Here is a 15,982-nt window from a genome sequence, read left to right on the forward strand (position 1 = left end):
ACATTATGTACTTTCCTTATCAAAGTATTGTAATAAAAATTTGTTTCATACAGAAAATGAAATTCTAGTGAAGGATATGACTTAAATTTTAAGCCTTTATAATTTTTATTTAAATATTCCATAGATCATTGAAAATTAGCACCAAGATGCACTGGTCCAACTGATTCATTTTATATATGAGGAAAACTAGAGTCCAGAGAAGTTAAATAAATTGCCAAAAATACCAGAGTCAGGACTAGACTGGAGGACCACTCACTAACTCCTAGGATGAGATCTCTCCACCTTATCCAAGTCAAACAGCTCAGTGATATGTTTATTGGTCTTCATAGCAAATAGAAGAACTGTTGGGAAATTACTTGAATAGCTCAGGTCATCTTTAAAAACTACATGAGAAAGTGTGAAAATATACATTTTTTTCTTAGTCAGTTTCTCCACGGTAAACAGATGGGATTAAAATCATAGCTATGTTTCAAAAGATTTGTCTGTTTCAAAATATTCTTCCCTCTTTCCACTAGATGGTAAATTTCTATATGGACAAATTGTCCAACAATTTAAGCAAAAGCAGAGAAAACTGAGCTATGGCTCTAAATTAAAACAAGTAAAGATTGATGGTGAATGTACCAAAATGGATAAATCTTAAAAATATGAGATTAAGTAAAAAAAGCAAATTGTAGAAGGCACACACAGTGTGGTGCTATTTTTATAAAAGGTTAAAACATTCATTTATCTATATATTTTTTGTTTGTTTTGTTTAGGAATACATACTTACATTGCAAAATATAAGAACATACATGGGATGATAAACACCAAATTCATGGTAGTGGTTACTTTTAGGGCAGGATGATAGAGAGTGGGGTCGGGAGAGATGTTACAAGGGATTTCATTTGTACCTGAAATGTTTTAAATGTTTTTTTAAAAAATTCTAGGTAAAGAGATCAGGCAAATAAGGAAAATGTTAAAATTTGAAATGGCTGGGCTTCGCTGGTAGCACGGTGGTTGAGAATCCGCCTGCCAATGCAGAGACACAGGTTCGAGCCCTGGTCCAGGAAGATCCCACATGCCACAGAGCAAATAAGTCCATGCACCACAACTACTGAGCCCACGTGCCACAACTACTGAAGCCTGCACGCCTACAGCCCGTGCTCCACAACAAGAGAAGCCACAACAATGAGAAGCCCATGCACCGCAACGAAGAGTGGCCCCTGCTCAAGGGAACTAGAGAAAGTCTGTGCGCAGCAACGAAGACCCAATGCAGCCAAAAATAAATAAATATATAAAACGTCTTAAAAAAAAATGTGAAAGAAAAAAAAATTAACTTGGCTGGATACTGGGTACCTGGAAGTTCATTATATGATTCTTTATAGTTTTCTGTATTTTGGAAACATCTCATTCTTAAAATAAAAAGGAAAAAATGATGGACTCAAATGAAAGAGGGGATAACATATCTGTACCAATACATTAGACATTTAGGAATATTTAAATAAGTTTTTAATCTAAATCTTTATACAAGTCTAGTTATAGATGAAGAATATTAAGATTTAGCCCCATTCAAGAGTTATGTAACTCAAATATAAACTGGTGTTCCATGGAGCTCAGCCACTGCAGAGCCTGATTCAACAAAACCTAAGTCTAATCCCAGAAGCCTTGGGAGATAATGAAGCCTCTGGGGTGGAAGTGGCTGCTGCCATTTGGCTCCCACACTCTGTAAATACTCTTTTTTCAACAGGAGAGATAGTGCAATTGATGTATGTGATAGCCACAAAAGGGCTTTGACCCGTGACTGGGCTTGTAGGGTTTTGTGTGGATTTGTCTTCCAGTAGGAGGATAGCTGAGATTCATCCTCTCTCCCCGATCAGCAGTCAGATTCTTTACTCCTCTCCCCTTCTGCAGAGAACTCTGAATTCCATGATTTTAATTCTCTAACTTAGGATCCAAGACCCTACCTTACTTCTTACTCATCTATTTGAACATATTTTATTTTATTATTAAAAAAATATTTATTTATTTATTTGGCTGTGCCAAGTCTTAGTTGCAGCATGTGGGATCTTTGCTGCAGCTTGTGGAATTTTTAGTTGCAGCACATGGGATCTTTAGTTGCTTGCGGCATGTGGGATCTAGTTCCCTGACCAGGGATCAAACCCGGGCCTCCTGCATTGGGAGCGTAGAGTCTCAGCCACTGTACCACCAGGGAAGTTCCCTATTTGAATATATTCTAAATGATGTATTCTCTAACTCATGACTGTATTTTTTCCTGATAAGGTGAATTTGATACTTAAATTCTACTTTCCCACTTGGAGTTCTGTAATCTACACCAAGTTCTGTTTTTAGTTACTCTATTTATAGTTTAGAATCAAAAACATGTTCTCTCTCTAATTCACTGTTGTTTGAATTCAAATGTTTTTCATCTGATTCCACCATTCATTAGTTTCCCCCAAGGACATAAGGAAATTAGTTATACAGCTAATTTATTAAAAAACAGTGATTACTAGCTCAAGTATTTAATTGTATTCACATTTAGGGGCACCTCAATCTCTCAACCATTTGTTGGATTTCTGGAATTTCTTTCCTCTGATGGAATGATTCAGGGCTAAAGTAGAATTTTTAAAACAATGACTGTCATTCAGAAATTATACGTTCAACCTAGCAAATGAAAAGGGACAGGAAAAAAAAAAAGATAAAAATAGGGATAGGAGATTGCAAAAGGAACCCAAAACACAGAAGTAATAGGTATAGGGTAGAAAAATTAGAATAAAAGAAGTCAGGATGGAGAAAAAGTTTATCATAAATGCACAAAATGCAAATGTAATGGCATCTAGAAATACAAATTGAGGTCAAGTTTCTAAATTGTGATCAGTCCCAAGGTGTGGCTCTGTGACCCCAGGGAGAGTTAGCTTTAGAGATCCCTTATCCAGAATCCACTTCTATATCTTTGTGGGTTATTTTTATCTCTTTCTTCTATTCACCAGCCCTTACCAGAATACAATGACATCTCTTAGAGATAGAAGCTACCAGCAATGTAGCTTTCTACATTTCCAAAAGGCGAACATATGATATTCCTGACTAGTGGTAATTTCTTGTTTTTCCTCGAGTCATTTTATTAGAGGACTCTGAAAATAATAGCTATCAAAATAGACAAGATGTCATAAGTGAAGAATTTTTGGTTCTGATTAAAAAATTAGAATAGGAAATGATGTGATATAAAGGAAAAAAATACAGCTTTGCCTTCCCCTCCCTGGCAAGTCAAATGCCCAGTTATCAAAGAACACAAGAAAATATTCCATACATGAGCAGAACTGTTTCTAAATAAAATGTCTAGAATGTAAATGCTGCATCAGTTCCCAATTAAGCATTCTGTAAATAAAGCCTCCTTCATCTCCTGTTTTCATTGGAAACTTCCATCACCAGATAGTGAATGCAGTGAAAAGGTGGAGCCACCCAGTGGCTAACGTAGTTAACCACAGCAATAGTGCATTTCACGGAGCATTTTGTCCATTTCCTGTTTTACAGATGAGTGTATTTCCTCTTGAAAATATGACACTACGTATCTCTAAGAAAATTTAATAATGTAATAGTAAAGATGAAGTTCATAACTTGAATATCACTCCTAAATTAAGTCTTTGTCTAAAAGATTGAAGAATCTGTGAACAAGCAATTTTAAAAAATAGAGTAAAAGAAAAATATCATCCAATCCTGCCAAAATTAGTTTTTTTTAAACTATAGTTTTTAAAACCATCAAGTAGGTTTCTTTTTTTCAGTATCAATTTTCATTTCAGAAAATAGTCTTTAAAGAGATTAAAACTTAAAATATGGAGTTACCTTAACACTTGAAAATGTCTACTTCCACTCCAATTGTCAATAAATACATTAATATTTCAAAATATAAGGGCTTGTGAAGAGAACTGATCATCCTTGTAAAATGTATATTTTATTAAAAAAATAAAAAGATCAAAACTGAGATAATGCCAACAGGGATTTCTGCTGACTCAAGGATGAGATTTTAAAAATTAAAAATAATTTTTTTCATATCAAAATAGTAAAGTTCATTTAGAAAAATTAGAAAATACAAGTAAGCAAAAAGAAATAAAACCCTCACCAAAATTCCAATTCCACTATTTTTTTTGATTTTATTTTATTTTTTTATACAGCAGGTTCTTATTAGTTATCCATTTTATACATATTAGTGTATACATGTCAATCCCAATCTCCCAATTAATCACAGCACCACCCTCCCCCCCACCTGCCACTTTCCCCCCTTGGTGTCCGTACGTTTGTTCTCTACATCTGTGTCTCTATTTCTGTCCTACATACCAGTTCATCTGTACCATTTTTCTAGGTTCCACACATATGTGTTAATATATGATATTTTTCTCTTTCTGATTTACATCACTCTGTATCACAGTCTCCAGATCCATCCATGTCTCTACAAATGACCCAATTTCGTTCCTTTTTATGGCTGAGTAATATTCCATTGTATATATGTAGCACAACTTCTTTATCCATTTGTCTGTCGATGAGCATTTAGGTTGCTTCCATGATTTGGCTATTGTAAATAGTGCTGCAATGAACATTGGGGTGCATGTGTCTTTTTGAATTATGGTTTTCTCTGGGTATATGCCCAGTAGTGGGATTGCTGGGTCATATGGTAGTTCTAGTTTTAGTTTTTTAAGGAACCTCCATACTATTCTCCATAGTGGCTGTATCAATTTACATTCCCACCAACAGTGCAAGAGGGTTCCCTTTTCTCCACACCCTCTTCAGCATTTGTTGTTTGTAGATTTTCTGATGATGCCCATTCTAACTGGTGTGAGGTGATACCTCACTGTAGTTTTGATTTGCATTTCTCTAATAATTAGTGATGTTGAGCAGCTTTTCATGTGCTTCTTGGCCATCTGTATGTCTTCTTTGGAGAAATGCCTATTTAGGTCTTCTGCCCATTTTTGGATAGGGTTCTTTGTTTTTTTAATATTGAGCTGCATGAGCTGTTTATATATTTTGGACATTAATCCTTTGTCCGTTGATTAGTTTGCAAATATTTTCTCCTATTCTAAGGGTTGTCCTTTCGTCTTGTTTGTAGTTTCCTTCGCTTTGCAAAAGCTTTGAAGTTTCACTAGGTCCCATTTGTTTATTTTTGTTTTTATTTCCACTACTCTAGGAGGTGGATCAAAAAAGATCTTGCTGTGATTTATGTCAAAGAGTGTTCTTCCTATGTTTTCCCCTAAGAGTTTTATAGTGTCTGGTCTTACATTTAGTTCTTGAATCCATTTTGAGTATATTTTTGTGTATGGTGTTAGGAAGTGTTCTAATTTCATTCTTTTACATGTAGCTGTCCAGTTTTCCCAGCAACACTTATTGAAGAGACTGTCTTTTCTCCATTGTATATCCTTGCCTCCTTTGTCATAGATTAGTTGACCATAGGTGCATGGGTTTATCTCTGGGCTTTCTATCCTGTTCCATTGATCTAAATTTCTGTTTTTGTGCCAGTACCATACTGCCTTGATTATGGTAGCTTTGTAGTATACTCTGAAGTCAGGGAGCCTGATTCCTCCAGCTGTTTTTTCCCTCAAGACTGCTTTGGCTATTCGGGGTCTTTTGTTTCTCCATACAAATTTTAAGATATTTTATTCTAGTTCTTTAAAAAATGCCATTGGTAATTTGATGGGGATTGCATTGAATCTGTAGATTGCTTTGGGTAGTATAGTCATTTTCACAATATTGATTCTTCCAATCCAAGAATATGGTATATCTCTCCATCTGTTGGCATCATCTTCAATTTCTTTCATCAGTGTCTTATAGTTTCCTGAATACAGGTCTTTTGTCTTCCTAGGTAGGTTTATTCCCAGATATTTTCTTGTTTTTGTTGCAATAGTAAATGGGAGTGTTTCCTTAATTTCTCTTTCAGATTTTTTATCATTAGTGTATAGGAATGCAAGAGATTTCTGTGCATTAATTTTGTATCCTGCAACTTTACCAAATTCATTGATCAGCTCTAGTAGTTTTCTGGTGTCATCCTTAGGATTCTCTATGTATAGTATCATGTCATCTGCAAACAGTAACAGCTTTACTTCTTCTTTTCCAATTTGTATTCCTTTGATTTCTTTTTCTTAACTTATTGCCATGGCTAGGACTTCCAAAACTATGTTGAATAATAGTGGTGAGAGTGGACATCCTTGTCTTGTTCCTGATCTTAGAGAAAAGGCTTTCCGTTTTTCACCATTGAGAATGATGTTGGCTGTGGGTTGGTCATATATGGCCTTTACTATGTTGAGGTAGGTTCCCTCTATGCCCACTTTATGGAGAGTTTTTATCAGAAATGGGTGTTGAATTTTGTCAAAAGCTTTTTCTGCATCTATTGAGATGATCATATGGTTTTTCTTCTTCACTTTGTTAATATGGTGTATCACATTGATTGATTTGCATATATTGAAGAATCCTTGCATCCCTGGGATAAACCTCACTTGATCATGGTGTATGATCTTTTTAATGTGTTGTTGGATTCTGTTTGCTAGTATTTTGTTGAGGATTTTTGTATCTATAAGCATCAGTGATATTGGTGTGTAATTTTCTTTTTTTGTAGTATCTTTGTCTGGTTTTGGTATCAGGGTGATGATGGCCTCATAGAATGAGTTTGGGAGTGTTCCTTCCTCTGCAAATTTTTGGAAGAGTTTGAGAAGGATGGGTGTTAGCTCTTCTCTAAATGTTTGATAGAATTCACCTGTGAAGCCATCTGGTCCTGGACTTTTGTTTGTTGCAAGATTTTTAATCACAGTTTCAGTTTCATTACTTGTGATTGGTTTGTTCATATTTTCTATTTCTTCCTGGTTCAGTCTTGGAAGGTTATACCTTTCTAAGAATTTGTCCATTTCTTCCAGGTTGTCCATTTTATTGGCATAGAGTTGCTTGTAGTAGTGTCTTAGGATGCTTTGTATTTCTGCGGTGTCTGTTGTAACTTCTCCTTTTTCATTTCTAATTTTATTGATTTGAGTCCTCTCTTTCTTTTTCTTGATGGTTTGTCTAATGGTTGTCTAATGGTTTACCAATTTTGTTTATCTTGTCTAATGGTTTACCAATTTTATTTATCTTCTCAAAGAACCAGCTTCTAGTTTTATTGATCTTTGCTATTGTTTTCTTTGTTTCTATTTCACTTATTTCTGCTCTGATCTTTACGATTTCTTTCCTTCTACTAACTTTGGGTTTTGTTTGTTCTTCTTTCTCTAGTTCCTTTAGGTGTAAGGTTAGTTTGTTTATTTGAGATTTTTCTTTTCTTGACGTAGACTTGTACTGCTATAAACTTCCCTTTTAGAACTGCTTTTGCTGCATCCCATAGGTTTTGGATCATCGTGTTTTCACTGTCATTTGTCTGTAGGTATTTTTTGATTTCCTCTTTGATTTCTTCAGTGATCTCTTGGTTATTTAGTAACGTATTGTTTAGCCTCCATGTGTTTGTGTTTTTTTACAGTTTTTCCCTGTAATTCATTTCTAATCTCATAGTGTTGTGGTCAGAAAAGATGCTTGATATGATTTAAATTTTCTTAAATTTACTGAGACTTGATTTGTGACCCAATATGTGATCTCTTCTGGAGAATGTTCCGTGCGCACTTGAGAAGAAAGTGTAATCTGTTGTTTTTGGATGGAATGTGCTATAAATATCAATTAAATCTAACTGGTCTATTGTGTTATTTAAAGCTTGTGTTTCCTTAGTAATTTTCTGTTTGGATGATCTCGCCATTGTTGTAAGTGAGGTGTTAAAGTCCCCCCCTATTATTGTGTTACTGTCGATTTCCTCTTTTATAGCTGTTAGTATTTGCCTTATGTATTGAGGTGCTCCTATGTTGGCAGCATATATATTTATAATTGTTATATCGTCTTCTTGGATGATCCCTTGATCACTATGCAGTGTCCTTCCCTGTTTCTTGTGACATTTTTTATTTTAAAGTCTATTTTATCTGATATGTGTATTGCTACTCCAGTTTTCTTTTGATTTCCATTTGCATGGAATATCTTTTTCCATCCCCTCACTTTCAGTTTGTATGTGTCCCTAGGTCTGAAGTGGGTCTCTTGTAGACAGCATAAATATGGGTCCTGTTTTTGTATCCATTCATCGAGCCTGTGTCTTTTGGTTGGAGCATTTAATCCACTCACATTTAAGGTAATTATTGATATGTATGTTCCTGTTACCATTTTCTTAATTGTTATGGGTTTGTTTTTGTAGGTCGTTTTCTTCTCTTGTGTTTCCCACTTGGAGAAGTTCCTTTAGCTTTTGTTGTAGAGCTGGTTTGGTGGTGCTGAATTTTCTTAGCTTTTACTTGTCTGTAAGGCTTTTGACTTCTCCATCAAATCTGAATGAGATCCTTGCCGGGTAGAGTAATCTTGGTTGTAGGTTCTTCCCTTTCATCACTTTAAGTATATCATGCCACTCCCTTCTGGCCTGTAGAGTTTCTGCTGAGAAATCAGCTGTTAATCTTATGGGAGTTCCCTTGTATGTTATTTTTCATTTTTCCCTTGCTGTTTTCATAATTCTTCTTTGTCTTTAATTTTTGCCAGTTTGATTACTATGTGTCTCGGTGTGTTTCTCCTTGGGTTTATCCTGTATGGGACTCTCTGTGCTTCCTGGACTTGGGTGGCTATTTCCTTTCCCATGTTAGGGTAGTTTTCAACTATGATCTCTTCAAATATTTTCTTGGGTCCTTTCTCTCTCTCTTCTCCTTCTGGGACCCCTATAATGTGAATGTTGTTATGTTTAATGTTGTTTCAGAGGTCTCTTAGGCTGTCTTCATTTCTTTTCATTCTTTTTTCTTTATTCTGTTCCACAGCAGTGAATTCAACCATTCTGTGTTCCAGGTCACTTATCCATTCTTCTGCCTCAGTTATTCTGCTATTGATTCCTTCTAGTGTATTTTTCATTTCAGTTATTGCATTGTTCATCTGTTTGTTTGTTCTTTAATTCTTCCAGGTCTTTGTTAAACATTTCTTGCACCTTTTCAGTCTTTGCCTCCATTCTTTTTTCGACGCCCTGGATCATCTTCACTATCATTATTCTGAATTCTTTTTCTGGAAGGTTGCCTATCTCCACTTCATTTATTTGTTTTTCTGGGGTTTTATCTTGTTCCTTCATCTGGTACATAGCCCTCTGCCTTTTCATCTTGTCTATCTTTCTGTGAATGTGGTTTTTGTTCCACAGGCTGCAGGATTGTGGTTCTTCTTGCTTCTGCTGTCTGTCCTCTGGTGGATGAGGCTATCTAAGAGGCTTGAGCAAGTTTCCTCCAATTCCACTATTAATACTTTGGTTGGGACTTCCCTGGTGGGAAGCCCTGAAAATAGTTTTTGCAATTTGCCTTTCACCTTATGTATGAACAACTTCTATTTTAGTACTTATTTATCTATACATACTTTTCAAAAAGCTGCATAGTGTTCCAATGTATGTCTATACTATGCTTTATTTAACCAAACCTTCACTATCAGATTTTTAGTTTTCATTTTTTACTGTTATATACAATGAGCTAAAATCATTCCTATATCTTGTTTAAATTTGGGGGAAACTATTTAAAGTGCATAACTGAGTAGGTATATTTTGCAACAGTTCTGAAATTGTGCAATATACTTACATGAGTACTTTAACAGTTATAAAGTACAGTGTATCCACCACCCTCCAAGTCAAGAAATAAAACATTACTGACCCCCCAGAATACATCCTCATCCCTTCCCAATTACAGTCCTCTTTTAAGATTTTGACATGCATTATCAAATCGTCCCTTTCCCACAGGTGTCCTTCTGAGAGAAGGATCATGAAATAACTGAAATCTGTTGGTTCATGGACTTAATAACAAAATATCAAATTGAATTACATCAAATGACACGTTGGCAGTAGTAAAATTGTACCTTTTATTCCTAGACAGTAGTTGAAAATATAATTTAGTTTTGAATTTCAGTTCTCTGTGACTGATATTTCACACAGTTGTAGGCATTTTGGCCTATACTGCCATGTAAGGGAAGCCTCACCTGCCCAAGTAGGTGTCCAACACAAGTGAGACACTGTTTGTGTCTCATTAGTACCGGAATGGGTTGTTTTCTCAGTTTCTTGTCCTTGTCTTTGAGTTGATCATCTCAGTGTCAGATCGATACTGTGCTGGACTTTGATGCAGGTTTAAGAGGAAAGGGGGGAAAAAAGAGGAAAGGGGCCTGAGAGCCAAACGCAGTACAGCCTACTTTTATTGGTATGGGACTTGGTTCTCCAAACTATGAATGTATTGTCCAACTGACCCTTGAACAAGGTGGGAAGGTGGTTTAGGGTGTAGCCCCCCCCACCCCGGAGTGGAAAATCCATGTATAACTTTACAATTGGTCCTCAGTAACTGCACTTCCGCACCCTTGGATTCAACCAACCAGGGATTGGGGATCATGTATTATTGTAGTGCGCAGTTACTGAAAAAAATCCACGTGTGAGTGGACCTGCAGTCCAAACCCACGTTGTTCAAGGGTCAACTGTCTATAGATATGTGACGTATGTGTATGTGTGCATGTATATGTCATATACTCAGAATTCATTTCCCGTCATTAGCCTGTATACATCAATTAAAAAGGATATTAGTCTTTTTTTTTTTTTTTTTTTGGGTACGTGGGCCTCTCACTGCTGTGGCCTCTCCCATTGCGGAGCACAGGCTCCGGACGTGCAGGCTCAGTGGCCATGGCTCACGGGCCCAGCTGCTCCACGGCACGTGGCATCTTCCCGGACCGGGGCAGGAACCCATGTCCCCTGCATTGGCAGGTGGACTCTCAACCACTGCACCACCAGGGAAGCCCTAGTCCTTTTTCTATAGAAAAAATTATCTGATTGGCAATAAGGGCTGGCTTTGGTAATTAAATTAAGTAACAGATATGTGCCGCGAAATAAATGAGTGAAATCTGTAGCTCTGAGATTTTCATGACATTATATTTTAAGCATATGGTAATGGCAAAGGCGTATTAAAATTAACAAATTTAAAATTTCCCTCCCTGAGTCTAGTAGATTAAATAAGTTGCTTCCAAGTAAAAGAAAAAGAGGTGTAATTAATAATTATTTGTTATTTTGGTATAGGCTTGGGAACCCTGGACATTAAGAGAGTGAATGACACTAACAACTGGGTAGCTAAAAGTGACATAAAAATTGTATTTGAAAATGCCAGTATTTAAAATGCCAGGAATATCATTTCATAACTATTTAAATTCAGAATGAAAACCTTTAGACGTTAACTTAAAAATGCATGAGAGGGTTCATAGTTTAAAAAATTATTTTGGAGGTATAAGGACAGCAATTTTTGATGACCATTATTTTAGGTCCTAAGACCAACTTGCAGCCAAGTGAAAAGGAGGTTTCTATGTGCTTTGGCCTTTCAGGTAAGAAGGTGATGCCTTCTTCTTTCTCCTCCTCCTTCCTCTTTCTTCTGTTCTCTTCCCCCTCCCTTTCTTCTCCTCCTCCTCCTCCTCCTCTTCTTCCTCTTCCTCCTTCTCATCCTTCATCATCATCAACATCATCAAACGACTATCACTTATTAAGGGCTTAGGGCTTGGTGGCGCAGTGGTTGAGAGTCCGCCTGCCGATGCAGGGGACACGGGTTTGTGCCCCGGTCCGGGAAGATCCCACATGCCGCGGAGCGGCTGGGCCTGTGAGCCATGGCTGCTGAGCCTGCGCGTCCAGAGCCTGTGCTCCGCAGCGGGAGAGGCCACAGCAGTGAGAGGCCCGCATATCGCAAAAAAAAAAAAAAAAAGGTCAATATAAGGGCTTACTCTGTGCCAGGCACTGAACTAAGCAGTCTGTATGCATTATTTATTTATTTTTAATCCTCACAGCACCCCATAAGGTAGAAATTACTATCCCCATTTTATAGTCAAGGTACTAAGACTCCAGGTAATAAATGATAGAGCCACTTTTGAGCAAAGGTTGGGCTGATTCCAGAGCCTATGCTCTTGACCACTTTTGTCTGCTTTGTTAAATAGTGGGGTTTGGGCAAAAGCCTCACGGTAATAAAGAGCATGCACTGGCTAGCCTTGTCTTCTACATGTGTGTTTCCTCTGGGAATCTAGCTGAATGGACAGGATTCAAGTTAGTGATCCTGAGTTCTATTCATCTCTTACATTCTTTTCACTAAAGATATTACTAGCAATCTAAAGGGGGAAAAAATGAATTCCTAGTAGAAGGGGAGTATTTGAAGGTGCTCAAGTGTCCCCCTTCCCCTTCAAATTCTACCTTTCTTAGTCTTGTATGATTGTCCTCGATTAAAAACTAACCAACTCTATGGAGGAAAGTAATTTGAGTCCTGGGTCTTAATTTGATTTTTTTGGATTCTTTTCAACTCCTGTTAACTGAAAGTAGGTTTTGATAGAAAACAGATTAGCGAGAACATTAGGTCACTGGACAGTGGTGGTAGGTCTGGGAGAAAGGAGAAGGATGCAGAAAGGGCAGATAAGGGAGCAAGAAAGTAAAACTTCTTACTTCACAATCTTAAAGAGGGGCAAGTCTACGTTTACATTTATAGATATGAAGAAGTTTAGAAACAATATAAGAAATGGATATGTTGGTTTTGTCTGCCAATAGCCCCTCTAAGCCCCTCAGCTCTTTCCAAGTCCATGGTTCTAGTAGGGCTGTCAGTCATGGTGCCTTGCCCTCCACCTCCCCACCCCCCTAGGGTCAGTATTTGACCAAGATGGGCCAATCTGAGTACAGTACTACGTCTTCACGGACAAAATGATTAATAGGCATTAGAGTCAAGCAAGGGTAATCAGAATCCTTCAATGAGATCTGATATATGGAAGCCATAGTCTTAAATAACTAGGCTTGAGATCTCCAGTGGCCATTTTCCTACTATGAAGAAAGCCCAACAAGGAATGATACCAATAATATCATTGGGAAATAAATGAAGAATGAGAAAGAAAACTCCTGAATCCAGCCATGCCTTTTTGATGGTTAGCTGATTATCACTTGCAACAAAATAAACTAAATGACATATTTTCAGCATATTTTAAAATATTTGATGACATAATATATTAACAGCTGGACTAAAGCAAGTTAAAATAAATAATGCCAAATATTTAAATTTATTTTCAGTTGATTTAAAATATAATGGACAATGTATATCAAGAGTTCAGATCCTCTGACTTAGTAATCATTCTTCTGGGAATATATTTCAAGTATAAGGGCTAAGCAAACCAAGATGTTTATAGAAGCATTATTTTTAAAAATAAAAAACTGTGAACTCACATATCTAAGACTTGAGAAATGGTTAAATAAAATTATGGCATGTTGATATAGTATTTCATTTTGAAACTTCAGCACTGATAAATACGACTATGTAGAAATAAAAAATAACCAAAGAGAAATAAAAATAATTTATAAAAACACTTTTACGTGAAAAAAGGAATTTCTAAAATTGTGTGTGCATACTATTACAACATTATAAAACTATATACATATGAATTTCATTATAAATATGCATACAGATATAATGAAAATCAGAAGAAATAAAAAATAATGATAGTTGCTAACTTAGGATGGTTAGGCTATACAAATTAGACTAGAATTTCTTATGAAGTTAAAAATGTTTTAAATAAAAGAAAATCATAGCTGATAAAAAAATCCTATGAAATAATAAGAAAAATGGTTTCTATTGATAATAAGTCAAAATGAGACCCCCTATCCAAAACGGAGGTTTCTAAATGAATTTTGAAACAAAAAACCAAAAATACAAAAAAAACCCTGGAGAAGCAATACATAAATGGTGGGGAGCAAAGAAGACCATCTCTCACATGAATCTGAGAAAAAGTATTAATTTATGCTGAGCTTTCTTTTCCTTCTTTAAGCTTATTTTCTTTCATAGGTTTCTTGGCATCCTCACAAACACAGGTTGTTATAAGGAGAGTGCCTCAAATATTTCCCTTCCTGAAGTGTTACTCTATAAGCTGCAATTTGGGGTGAGAGTGAATAAGAGTGAATAAAAATGGTTGTGTTAACAAAGAATAACTTTCATAGACACAAAATAAAAAGCTGCAAGTGTATAATTATAGGAGATTCTAGTCATATGTGCAATAAAATATAATAGATTAAAATACTGAGTTTGGCAGAGGAGTCAGCAGGAAAATGCATGTGGTATAGCTAATCATTAAATGTCAGAGGAAAGTATATAAGAGATAAGAATTAGGTACAATGCTGAAATTCCTGTATTTTTTTTCCTCTGCTTTTCTGTGTAGTTAACGAGCAAGTTTATAGTTAATCAGGGATGTTGCTTTTGGCTACCTGAGATTCCTAGCAGATGTCTGAAGAGGGATGTCCCCCCATCACTTCTGAACTTCGTCCCTGTGACGCTTTTGCTGACCTCATGGTATTCCTCAATTTGGCCCAGATTTCTGTCCTGTAGTTTTCCCAGACACTCTACTGTCTGCTATTGCATACATGAAAGAGGACATAGATGGTTACCCCAAATCCTACAGGTACGGAAGTTAGAAGTGGTGTTAAACACAGACAAATAGGAAATGCCATAAAATTCAGAGGCTTTCGTATCAACAGCTCTATCAATTATTAACTGACTCACCTTGGGCAAATTACTTATCTCATTTACCTTCTCTGTAAAATGAGTATTATCATTTAGTCAATAATATTCATTGTTATTAAGAAAAAGGGATTGTCCTGGGCAACAGTGATAAAAAATTTGTTTAAGGTATGATATCTAGCCTCAGGGAGCTCACAGACTTATCAAGAGATAATTATCACATGGTAAATGAAATAGATTTCACATAGAAGTACAGACAAAACATCTAAGGATGGGGCAGGGAAAGTTTGCAAGTGAGGGCTCAGGGTTTATCTTGAAGGGATTCAAAGAGATCACTACATAAACACACCTAGCACACTCCACATCTGTAATAAGTACTCGATTAATGTTAAATTGCTTTGTCTTCATTCTGGAATGATCTTAGTTACGAATTCTTGCAACAGAGCTGAGCATTTTGCACTGGGCAACATCAAAGTTGTGAAACATAAATTCCTTCAGGGAGATAAAATCCTGCATTCTTTAAGAATGAGTGTTACAAATACTATACTCAAGAAGCTGTCCTATTACTCTCTAAAGCCTGGAATTTAACAAATTTTCTTAGTCAAAGCTAGTTTGCTGTTTCAAAGATTCAGCCTAGTTTACAAACCCTAGGGAGTCACGACACAAAGAAAGAAACTAAGAAGACAAGATTTTACTCAAGAACTTTGGCCTTTTCTATTGACCAGTTATGAAACTACTTAATTGTTATGCATGTTTTTGGCAATATTTTTCGAGATAAGATAGAAAGTACAAAACCTTTGAAATGTGAAATACTTTGAATGAATGAAGTGGGTTTCTAGTGCACGGTATTTGCAGCACTTGACTTAGTTGTCATTCCCTTTCCTTAATCCATGTCAGTTAAATCAATCAATTATCCTGCTGATCCCAGATCTGGCCTCAGAATCTTAACACAACTAATTAGGAAGCCACCACCAACATAAAGAAATTGCTGCAGTTACTGGAAGTGAAATGGGAGGGATGGTGGAGAGTGTAATAAAAAAGGATGAGGCTTGTCCTTAAGAATGGCACAGTGAAAAATAGGCCTTAAGAAGGGGGAGGTAGACATGCATGCCTGGTAGTGTGAGGTCCATCTTATCTCCTGTGGCATAGCTAGACCTCTCTGAACTTACAGTGTCGGCTGGGCTTGTGGAAAGGCAGTGGATTGGTTTTAATGAGCATATAATCTGGGGGAAATGTGAGAAAAAGTTGGAAAAAGCTGAGGAAAGGAAGAGTCAAGTCAAATTACTGTTTGCCTTTTGCAAATTGCCCCCAGTCCACTTCGATACAGCAGATCCCTCACTTTCCTCTTCTGCTTTTGGCTGAGACATAAACTGGCTGGGTTGCAGAAGGGCCTGGGATACTGCCCTTACTCTATTTTGTCTTACAGTCATTTGTGGGCTTGTCTTATTTTCTCCTAAGTTGGAAAC

The sequence above is a fragment of the Grampus griseus genome, assembly GCF_964374135.1.
Source record: "Grampus griseus genome assembly, chromosome: 9".
Classification (NCBI taxonomy): Eukaryota; Metazoa; Chordata; class Mammalia; order Artiodactyla; family Delphinidae; genus Grampus; species Grampus griseus.